A 12016-nucleotide genomic window follows, 5' to 3' on the forward strand; every position below is an offset into this window, starting at 1 on the left:
GGAACAGGGCTCAGGTCAGAAGTAGTGAACCATATAGGGAACAGGGCTCAGGTCAGAAGTAGTGAACCATATAGGGAACAGTGCTCAGATCAGAAGTAGTGAACCATATAGGGAACAGGGCTCAGATCAGAAGTAGTGAACCATATAGGGAACAGGGCTCAGGTCAGAAGTAGTGATCCATATAGGGAACAGGGCTCAGGTCAGAAGTAGTGAACCATATAGGGAACAGGGCTCAGGTCAGAAGTAGTGAACCATATAGGGAACAGGGCTCAGGTCAGAATTAGTGAACCATATAGGGAACAGGGCTCAAATTAGAAGTCGTGAACCATATAGGGAACAGGGCTCAGGTCAGAAGTAGTGATCCATATAGGGAACAGGGCTCAGATCAGAAGTAGTGAACCATATAGGGAACAGGGCTCAGGTCAGAAGTAGTGAACCATATAGGGAACAGGGCTCAGATCAGAAGTAGTGAACCATATAGGGAACAGGGCTCAGGTCAGAAGTAGTGAACCATATAGGGAACAGGGCTCAGGTCAGAAGTAGTGAACCATATAGGGAACAGGGCTCAGGTCAGAAGTAGTGATCCATATAGGGAACAGGGCTCAGATCAGAAGTAGTGAACCATATAGGGAACAGGGTGCCATTTGTCACGATGACAGCACTGAACTTCAAGTCGCTTCACGCAGTCGTCCGTGATGATGATGATGATGATGATGATGATAGCAATACGAGAGAGAGAGAGAGAGAGAGAGAGAGAGAGAGACAGAGAGAGCGAGAGAGAGACAGAGAGAGCGAGAGAGAGAGAGAGATAGAGACAGAGAGAGAGAGAGAGAGAGAGAGAGAGAGACAGAGAGAGACAGAGAGAGAGAGAGAGAGAGAAAGACACAGAGAGAGAGACACAGAGAGAGAGAGAGACAGAGAGAGACAGAGAGAGAGAGAGAGAGAGAGAGAGAGAGGGAGGAACTGTCATCAAAAGAAAGGCTTAAAAAATAATCATCACTTTGAGCGCAGTGTGTGTGTGTGTGTGTGTGTGTGTGTGTGTGTGTGTGTGTGTGTGTGTGTGTGTGTGTGTGTGTGTGTGTGTGTGTGTGTGTGTGTGTGTGTGTGTGTGTGTGTGTTAATAGTGGAGGAGAAGTGAGACGTTGGAGTCAGTCTGACTGATGTTAACGTGACAAAGTGTAATGCATCAACATGACACCAAACCTGTTGGACATGTCTCTCTAAAATAATAGATGATATGAATTAAAAACATGGCAGTACAGAGAGAGACGATCCCTCTGCATTAACACCCATGAGAGAGAGAGAGAGAGAGAGGAACATCCCTCTGCATTAACACCCATGAGAGAGAGAGAGAGAGAGAGAGAGGAACATCCCTCTGCATTAACACCCATGAGAGAGAGAGAGAGAGGAACATCCCTCTGCATTAACACCCATGAGAGAGAGAGAGAGAGAGAGAGGAACATCCCTCTGCATTAACACCCATGAGAGAGAGAGAGAGAGGAACATCCCTCTGCATTAACACCCATGAGAGAGAGAGAGAGAGAGAGAGAGAGAGAGGAACATCCCTCTGCATTAACACCCATGAGAGAGAGAGAGAGAGAGAGAGAGGAACATCCCTCTGCATTAACACCCATGAGAGAGAGAGAGAGAGAGAGAGAGGAACATCCCTCTGCATTAACACCCATGAGAGAGAGAGAGAGAGAGAGAGAGGAACATCCCTCTGCATTAACACCCATGAGAGAGAGAGAGAGAGAGAGAGAACTTCTGTGAGTGTAATGTTTCCTCTTAATTTTTATTGTTTATTTCACTTTTGTTTATTATCTACTTCTCTTGCTTTGGCAATGTTAACATATGTTTCCCCATGACAATAAAATACCTTGAATTGAATTGAATTGAGAGAGAGCGAGAGAGAGAGAGGGCGAGAGAGAGAGAGAGAGAGGGCGAGAGAGAGAGAGAGAGAGAGAGAGAGAGAGAGGGCGAGAGAGAGAGAGAGAGAGAGGCAGAGAGAGAGAGAGAGAGAGAGAGAGCGAGAGAGCGAGAGGGAGAGAGAGCGAGAGAGAGAGCGAGAGAGCGAGAGGGAGAGAGAGAGAGAGAGAGAGAGGGCGAGAGAGAGAGAGAGAGAGAGAGAGAGGGCGAGAGAGAGAGAGAGAGAGAGAGCGAGAGAGAGAGAGAGAGAGAGAGAGAGAGCGAGAGAGCGAGAGGGAGAGAGAGCGAGAGAGAGAGCGAGAGAGCGAGAGGGAGAGAGAGCGAGAGAGAGCGAGAGAGAGAGAGAGAGAGAGAGAGAGAGAGAGAGGCCCATCACAACACAGCTCTACTAGACCTGGCCCATCACAACACAGCTCTACTGGACCTGGCCCATCACAACACAGCTCTACTGGACCTGGCCCATCACAACACAGCTCTACTAGACCAGGCCCATCACAACACAGCTCTACTAGACCAGGCCCATCACAACACAGCTCTACTAGACCAGGCCCATCACAACACAGCTCTACTAGACCAGGCCCATTACAACACAGCTCTACTGGACCTGGCCCATCACAACACAGCTCTACTGGACCTGGCCCATCACAACACAGCTCTACTGGACCTCACCCATCACAACACAGCTCTACTAGACCAGGCCCATCACAACACAGCTCTACTAGACCAGGCCCATCACAACACAGCTCTACTAGACCAGTCCCATCACAACACAGCTCTACTAGACCTGGCCCATCACAACACAGCTCTACTAGACCTGGCCCATCACAACACAGAACTACTGGACCTGGCCCATCACAACACAGCTCTGATCACTACTCCCGGGTCGGACAGAACACTGTCCTTCAGAGAAGTACACCACATGATCCAGTCCACACCATGTATCATTCAGATCATCAGCCTACATATGCTGAGGTAACCTCTGGCAAAAGACACCTAGAACAATCAGAGATAGGAGAGGTGCGCCAACTACTGCAACTAATATGCAGACTACTGAGCTAGACAGACTCTTTAATTCACACACACACAAACACACACACACAGACAGGGTTGCAGATTGCATTGTACTTATTTTTCATGCAATCTTATTCCATTCTTATTCATTTGTTTACAACTATTCTTAATTTTATTGGCACCGGTATTATAGTAATGTATGTATGTATGTATGTATGTATGTATGTATGTATGTATGTATGTATGTATGTATGTATGTATATTATTATTATTTTGTTTTTTTTCAATGTACTTTACTCAAACCAGTGAATATCACTTATTATAAATGAGATCATTAACTATCAGCTCTTGGAATATCCAGGGACTATACTCTTCACATTTTGGTTATAAAACAACAAATCCAGAATTGATTAAAAACATCAAGGGACAGGACATCATAATCCTACTGGAAACATGGTGTCGTGGAGACATAGATACTCAGTGTCCCTCAGGCTATAGAGAAAGTTTACTACCATCAATCAAACATAAAAATGTTAAACGGGGCCGAGACTCAGGTGGAATCATCATTTGGCATAAGCAGGACTAAGCACTGAATGAAATGAAAAAAGGTACCAGTCACATTTGGCTAAAACTTAACAAAGGTACAATCTACTGTGACAATGATGTATACATATGTGCAGCTTATGCTCCTCCTTCAGATTCACCATATTATGATGATCAGTTTTTTGACAATCTCCACACAGAAATCATTACATTTCAGACAGAAGGTAAAGTGCTTATTTGTGGAGATTTCAATGCAAGAACAGGTTCTGAGCCTGACTACACTGATGAGGGAGGTAACCACCACATATTTGGACACCCCTCCTTGTACAGTAACCCTATTATAAATAATAGAAACAGTCCTGACCAAATACTGAACAAAAATGGGAAGGAGTTAGTGCATCTCTGTCGAGCCTTAGGCCTGTACATGCTTAATGGTAGAATCAGAGGGGACTCTTTAGGTCGGTTTACTTACTGCTCAGCTCTTGGGACAAGTGTAGTCGATTATGCCATCACTGACATCGACCCCTCCTCCATTAGTGCATTCACTGTCAGACCACAGACACCATTGTCAGATCACAGTCAGATCAACGTGTTTCTGAAGAAATTAACCGGCAATACTCATTCAAAAAAACAGCACAATAAACTCTACAACATAAACCCATCGTACAGATGGGCTCCAAACAGTGCAGAGAGATTCATTGAAACGTTGAACTCAAATGAAATGATGAACTCTATACAGTTTTTCAATAACTCACAATACCAAAACAATAAAGATGGTGTCAATTTGGCTACTCAAAACATCAACTGCATATTCCAAAAAGCAGCATCGAAAGCAAATTTGAGAAAACCAAAGAAATGCAACCTCAGAAACAAAAAACAAAATGTTTCTGATAAATGGTTTGATAATGAATGTAAAACAATCAGAAAACACCTAAGACAAATGTAAAATGAAAAACATAAGCAGCAAAACAACCCAGAGCTACGATATGAATATTTTGAAACTCTGAAACAGTATAAACAAACACTGAAACGCAAGAAATTGAATTATACCAACAAGACACTTGATGAAATTGAAAACGCAATTGACCAAAATCAGTTCTGGGACATGTGGAACAATTTAAGCACAACAAAGCCACAGGAATTAGCCATACAAGATGTAGGAATTTGGAAAACGTATTTTGATAATCTATACAAAAACATCCCACAAAAAGACTTACAACAGAACCAATTAGAAATTAAAGAAAAATGGAACATCTTTCAATCAGTCATTAAAAACAATCAAAATCCATTAGATTACCCAATAACCCAACAAGAACTAAATGAAAAGCTCAAATCTATTAAATCAAAGAAGGCTTGTGGTCTAGACAACATCAGAAATGAAATGCTGAAAAACAGCATACCTGAGTTGCAAAATGCTGTGCTTAAATTGTTCAACATGGTTTTAACTTCTGGCTGCTTCCCTGATGCCTGGAACCAGGGGCTCATCTCCCCTATCCACAAAAGTGGAGACAAATCAGACCCCAATAATTACAGGGGAATTTGCGTAAACAGTAACTTGGGAAAGGTTTTCTGTAGCATTTTGAATTCAAGAATTCAAACCTTTCTTCAAGAAAAAAATGTAATAAGTAAATGTCAAATTGGCTTTCTCCCTAACCATCGCACTACTGACCATATATACACCTTACACACACTAATTAATAAACATGTCCACCAAAAAAAAGAGGGCAAAATCTTTGCTTGCTTTATTGACTTTAAAAAAGCATTTGATTCTATTTGGCATGAAGGGCTATTCTACAAAATTCTCCAAAGTGGGCTTGGTGGTAAGGTGTATGACTTAATAAAATGTATGTACACAGAAAATAAATGTGAAATAAAAATCAAAAACCAAAGAACAGAATTATTTTCACAATGTCGAGGTGTGAGACAAGGCTGCAGTTTGAGTCCAAACCTTTTCAACATTTATATCAATGAATTAGCAGACATGTTGGACCATTCTCCAGCCCCAGGACTCACACTATTTGACACAGAGGTGAAATACCTTCTATATGCTGATGACTTGGTACTTCTATCACCAACCAAAGAAGGTCTTCAACAGAACATTAATATTCTAGAGCAATATTGCCATAATTGGGCCCTGGCAGTATTTTTCCAAAAAACAACAATCATGATTTTCCAAAAGAAAACCAGATGTCAGAAACACAAATATAAATTCACCCTGAACAACACCATCATTGAACACACTAAAAAGTACACCTACCTTGGTCAGACCATATCTGCATCGGGAAACTTTAATATGGCAGTGAATACACTCAAAGAAAAAGCCCGCAGAACATTGTATGCAATAAAAATGAAATTATTCAAAATCAACATCCCAATTAGAATTTGGACCAAAATATTTGACAGTGTAATCCTACCAATAGCTCTTTATGGAAGTGAGGTTTGGGGGCCACTCAATAAACTGGACTTTAAAATGTGGGACAAACATCCAATTGAAGCCCTACATGCAGAATTCTGTCGGAAAATCCTACAAGTCCAGAGAAATACACCAACTAATGCATGTAGGGCAGAATTGGGCCGCTTTCCAGTAATAATGAAAATACAGAAAAGATCATTAAAATTTTGGCTACATCTAAATTCAAGTCCAAATTCAAGTCTACAATTTAAAGCACTCCAAACCCAAGAGCTGAGCCCAGAATCGAGCCCTCTCAGTCAGCTGGTGTTGGACCTCACCAAACAAGCTGACACCAGCACTGCTTCAAAAGAAAGAATTCAAATAAACAAAATCATGAACCAATCAAAGGACTCATATTTACAACATTGGAAAAACGAAACAAAATCCCAAAGCCGACTAAATTGCTACCTGACCCTAAACAGAGAATATGAATTGGCTGATTATCTCTACTCTGTCAGAGATACGAAGCAGAGACAGATCCTTACCAAGTACAGGCTGAGTGACCACCGATTGGCAATAGAAACCGGCAGACATAAAAAGACATGGCTACCCAAAGAGGAGCGTGTATGTGGTCACTGCATGACAGGGGAGGTAGAGACAGAGATGCACTTTCTCCTTTACTGTGATAAATATTCCTCACAAAAAGATTCCTTATTCACAGAAATGACTACATTTATTCCAAATTTGAACTTATTAAACCCAGAGGAAAAACTAAAAATACTCATGGGCGAAGGAGCAATGGCTCCTCTTGCAGCCAAATATGTATTTGCCTGCCATAGCCTGAGGGACACTGAATAATAACATCTAGATAGTAAGCAGTAACTTACTTATTATTACTATTATTGTTATTACTGTTACTGTTATTTCTATTATTATTGTTGTTTATCATTCCAAATAGTAGTAATGGGTAGTAATGGTAATGATAACAGTTTAGTCATGGTGGTGGTGATAGTAGTGGTGGTAATGATGATAGTAGTTGTAGTACTGATGTAATGGTGAAGATGACCGTTATTTAGTTATAAGTTAGTTATAGATTCATTTTCCATATTTAGATTTTTATATTTATTGCATTCTACTATTTTACTATTATTTTACTACTATTTTATTGTTATTATTTTTAATTTTGTATTATTATTTACTGCCATGTTATATTATTATTTGTTATTGTTTATAATTGTATTACAATGTATATTGTATACATTGTTGCTTTGGCAATATTAACACAATGTTTTTCATGCCAATAAAGCAGCTTGAATTTGAATATGAATTTGAATTTGAGAGAGAGAGAGAGAGAGAGAGGAGAGAGAGACAGAGAGAGAGAGACAGAGAGCGAGAGAGAGAGAGAGAGAGAGAGAGAGAGAGAGAGAGAGTGAGAGAGAGAGAGAGAGAGACAGGAGAGAGAGAGAGAGAGAGAGAGAGAGAGAGATTCGTGCCAAAGGAAATAAAGAACCAGTTTTCTCTTCCCTGTGTTTCTGCTTCGTGGGAATGTCTTGTCAACAAACGTTCTCTTCTGTGGTGGAGCGGTGTGCCCAGGGGTTCCACTCTCGTGTTTGGATTGTGTGTGTGTGTGAGGGTGTGTGTGCGTGTGTGTGTGTGTGTGTGTGTGTGTGTGTGTGTGTGTGTGTGTGTGTGTGTGTGTGTGTGTGTGTGTGTGTGTGTGTGTGTGTGTGTGTGAGTGTGTGTGTGTGTGAGGGTGTGTGTGTGTTATAGTAATAACAGTACACTGCCTGTTTGAATTGACGCTGAGACAATATTTTCATAAGGTGTTTCTTATCTTCTCTCTTTCTCTCAACCAGTCAGTCAGAAAAATAATTACATACCTCTATCTCTCTCTCTTTCTGTGTCTCTCTCTCGCCCTCTCTCTCGCCCTCTCTCTCTCTCTCTCTCTCTCTCTCTCTGTCTCTCTCTCCTCTCTCTCTCTCTCTCTCTCTCTCTCTCTGTCTCTCTCTCTCTCTGTCTCTCTCTCTCTCAACCAGTCAGTCAGAGAGATAGTTACATACCTCTATCTCTCTCTCTCCCTCTCTCTCTCTCTCTCTCTCTTTCTCTCTGTCTCTCTCTCTCTCCTCTCTCTCTCTCTCTCTCTCTCTCTCTCTCTGTCTCTCTTTCTCTCAACCAGTCAGTCAGAGAAATAATTACATACCTCTCTCTCTCTATCTCTCCCCTCTCTCTCTCTCTCTCTCTCTCTCTCTCTCTCTCTCTCTCTCTCTCTCTCCCTCTCTCTCTCCCTCTCCCTCTCTCTCGCCCTCTCTCTCTCTCTCTCTCTCTCTCTCTCTCTCTCTCTTCTCTCTTTCTCTCTCTCAACCAGTCAGTCAGAGAGATAGTTACATACCCTGGGTTGAGGCTGGTACAATCTGGCTTAAACATAGTTCATGATTTTCAATTTACACAATGAAACGTACACAACTCACACACCGACCTTGTTCAACAGTAGGACTCTGTTATAACTCACACACCGACCTTGTTCAACGGTAGGACTCTGTTATAACTCACACACCGACCTTGTTCAACAGTAGGACTCTGTTATAACTCACACACCGACCTTGTTCAACAGTAGGACTCTGTTATAACTCACACACCGACCTTGTTCAACGGTAGGACTCTGTTATAACTCACACACCGACCTTGTTCAACAGTAGGACTCTGTTATAACTCACACACCGACCTTGTTCAACAGTAGGACTCTGTTATAACTCACACACCGACCTTGTTCAACGGTAGGACTCTGTTATAACTCACACACCGACCTTGTTCAACAGTAGGACTCTGTTATAACTCAACACACCGACCTTGTTCAACGGTAGGACTCTGTTATAACTCACACACCGACCTTGTTCAACGGTAGGACTCTGTTATAACTCACACACCGACCTTGTTCAACAGTAGGACTCTGTTATAACTCAACACACTGACCTTGTTCAACAGTAGGACTCTGTTATAACTCAACACACCGACCTTGTTCAACAGCAGGACTCTGTAATAACTCACACACCGACCTTGTTCAACAGTAGGACTATGTTATAACTCAACACACCGACCTTGTTCAACGGTAGGACTCTGTAATAACTCACACACCGACCTTGTTCACCGGTAGGACTCTGTTATAACTCACACACCAACCAGTTAAATGTTATAGAGAGGTGTTCACCTTCAGATAGATACCAGTTAAACTCCTCTCTGTTCCTTCACCTTCAGATAGATACCAGTTAAACACCTCTCTGATCCTTCACCTTCAGATAGATACCAGTTAAACACCTCTCTGATCCTTCACCTTCAGATAGATACCAGTTAAACACCTCTCTGTTCCTTCACCTTCAGATAGATACCAGTTAAACACCTCTCTGCTCCTTCACCTTCAGATAGATACCAGTTAAACACCTCTCTGTTCCTTCACCTTCAGATAGATACCAGTTAAACACCTCTCTGCTCCTTCACCTTCAGATAGATACCAGTTAAACACCTCTCTGTTCCTTCACCTTCAGATACATACCAGTTAAACACCTCTCTGTTCCTTCACCTTCAGATATTTACCAGTTAAACACCTCTCTGATCCTTCACCTTCAGATAGATACCAGTTAAACACCTCTCTGATCCTTCACCTTCAGATAGATACCAGTTAAACACCTCTCTGTTCCTTCAGATAGATACCAGTTAAACACCTCTCTGCTCCTTCACCTTCAGATAGATACCAGTTAAACACCTCTCTGTTCCTTCACCTTCAGATAGATACCAGTTAAACACCTCTCTGTTCCTTCACCTTCAGATAGATACCAGTTAAACACCTCTCTGCTCCTTCACCTTCAGATAGATACCAGTTAAACACCACTCTGCTCCTTCACCTTCAGATAGATACCAGTTAAACACCTCTCTGTTCCTTCACCTTCAGATAGATACCAGTTAAACACCTCTCTGTTCCTTCACCTTCAGATAGATACCAGTTAAACACCTCTCTGATCCTTCACCTTCAGATAGATACCAGTTAAACACCTCTCTGTTCCTTCACCTTCAGATAGATACCAGTTAAACACCTCTCTGTTCCTTCACCTTCAGATAGATACCAGTTAAACACCTCTCTGTTCCTTCACCTTCAGATAGATACCAGTTAAACACCTCTCTTGTTCCTTCACCTTCAGATAGATACCAGTTAAACACCTCTCTGATCCTTCACCTTCAGATAGATACCAGTTAAACACCTCTCTGCTCCTTCACCTTCAGATAGATACCAGTTAAACACCTCTCTGATCCTTCACCTTCAGACATGCCCGATTAAATGAAAATTAGGCAACAAAACCTAGATTGAAAATCATTAAGACAGTTGATTATTTAAATCAGGTGTTTTAGTGCTGGGTTGGAAGAAAAACCTGCATATCCCTCTCCAAGACCAGAGTTGGAAACCCATGTTGTTTTAAATAGGGAACTGCTGCCCTCTAGTGGATATATATAGAATATACAGCCCCCTTGTGGATATATATAGAATCTGCTGCCCCCTGGTGGATATATATAGAATCTGCTGCCCCCTAGTGGATATATATAGAATCTGCTGCCCCCTAGTGGATATATATAGAATCTGCTGCCCCCTAGTGGATATATATAGGATCTGCTGCCCCCTAGTGGATATATATATAATCTGCTGCCTCCTAGTGGATATATATAGAATCTGCTGCCCCCTAGTGGATATATATAGAATCTGCTGCCCCTAGTGGATATATATAGAATCTTCTGCCCCCTAGTGGATATATATATAGAATATATTGCCCCCTAGTGGATATATATAGAATCTGCTTGCACCTAGTGGATATATATAGAATCTGCTGCGCCCTAGTGGATATATATAGAATATACTGCCCCCTAGTGGATATATATAGAATCTGCTGCCTCCTAGTGGATATATATAGAATCTGCTGCCCCCTAGTGGATATATATAGAATCTGCTGCCCCCTAGTGGATATATATATATGATCTGCTGCCCCCTGGTGGATATATATAGAATCTGCTGTGCCCTAGTGGATATATATAGAATATACTGCCCCCTAGTGGATATATATAGAATCTGCTTCCCCCTAGTGGATATATATAGAATCTGCTGCCCCCTAGTGGATATATATAGAATATACTGCCCCCTAGTGGATATATATATAGAATATACTGCCCCCTAGTGGATATATATAGAATATCCTGCCCCTAGTGGATATATATAGAATCTGCTGCCCGCTAGTGGATATATATAGAATATACTGCCCCCTAGTGGATATATATAGAATCTGCTGCCCCCTAGTGGATACATATAGAATCTGCTGCCCCCTAGTGGATATATATAGAATCTGCTGCCCCCAGCTGGATATATATAGAATCTGCTGCCCCCTAGTGGATATATATAGAATCTGCTGCCCCCTAGTGGATGTATATATAGAATCTGCTGCCCCCTAGTGGATATATATAGAATATGCTGCCCCCTAGTGGATATATATAGAATATGCTGCCCCCTAGTGGATATATATAGAATATGCTGCCCCCTAGTGGATATATATATAGAATATACTGCCGCCTGGTGGATATATATAGAATCTGCAGCCCCCTGGTGGATATATATAGAATCTGCAGCCCCCTGGTGGATTTATATAGAATATGCTGCCCCCTAGTAGATATATATAGAATCTGCTGCCCCCTGGTGGATATATCGAGAATCTGCTTTCCCCTAGTGGATATATATAGAATCTGCTGCCCCCTAGTGGATATATATAGAATCTGCTGCCCCCTAGTGGATATATATAGAATCTTCTGCCCCTTAGTGGATATATATAGAATCTGCTGCCCCCTGGTGGATATATATAGAATCTGCTGCCCCCTGGTGGATATATATAGAATCTTCTGCCCCCTAGTGGATATATATATATATAATCTGCTGCCCCCTTGTGGATATATATAGAAACTGCTGCCCCTTAGTGGATATATATAGAATCTGCTTCCCCCTAGTGGATATATATAGAATATACTGCCCCCTAGTGGATATATATATATATAATATACTGCCTCCTAGTGGATATATATAGAATCTGCTCCAATGTCGTCTTCTCACTGTGATGTCTC

This window comes from Salmo salar, unplaced genomic scaffold, assembly GCF_905237065.1.
Source record: "Salmo salar unplaced genomic scaffold, Ssal_v3.1, whole genome shotgun sequence".
In the NCBI taxonomy this organism is placed as follows: domain Eukaryota; kingdom Metazoa; phylum Chordata; class Actinopteri; order Salmoniformes; family Salmonidae; genus Salmo; species Salmo salar.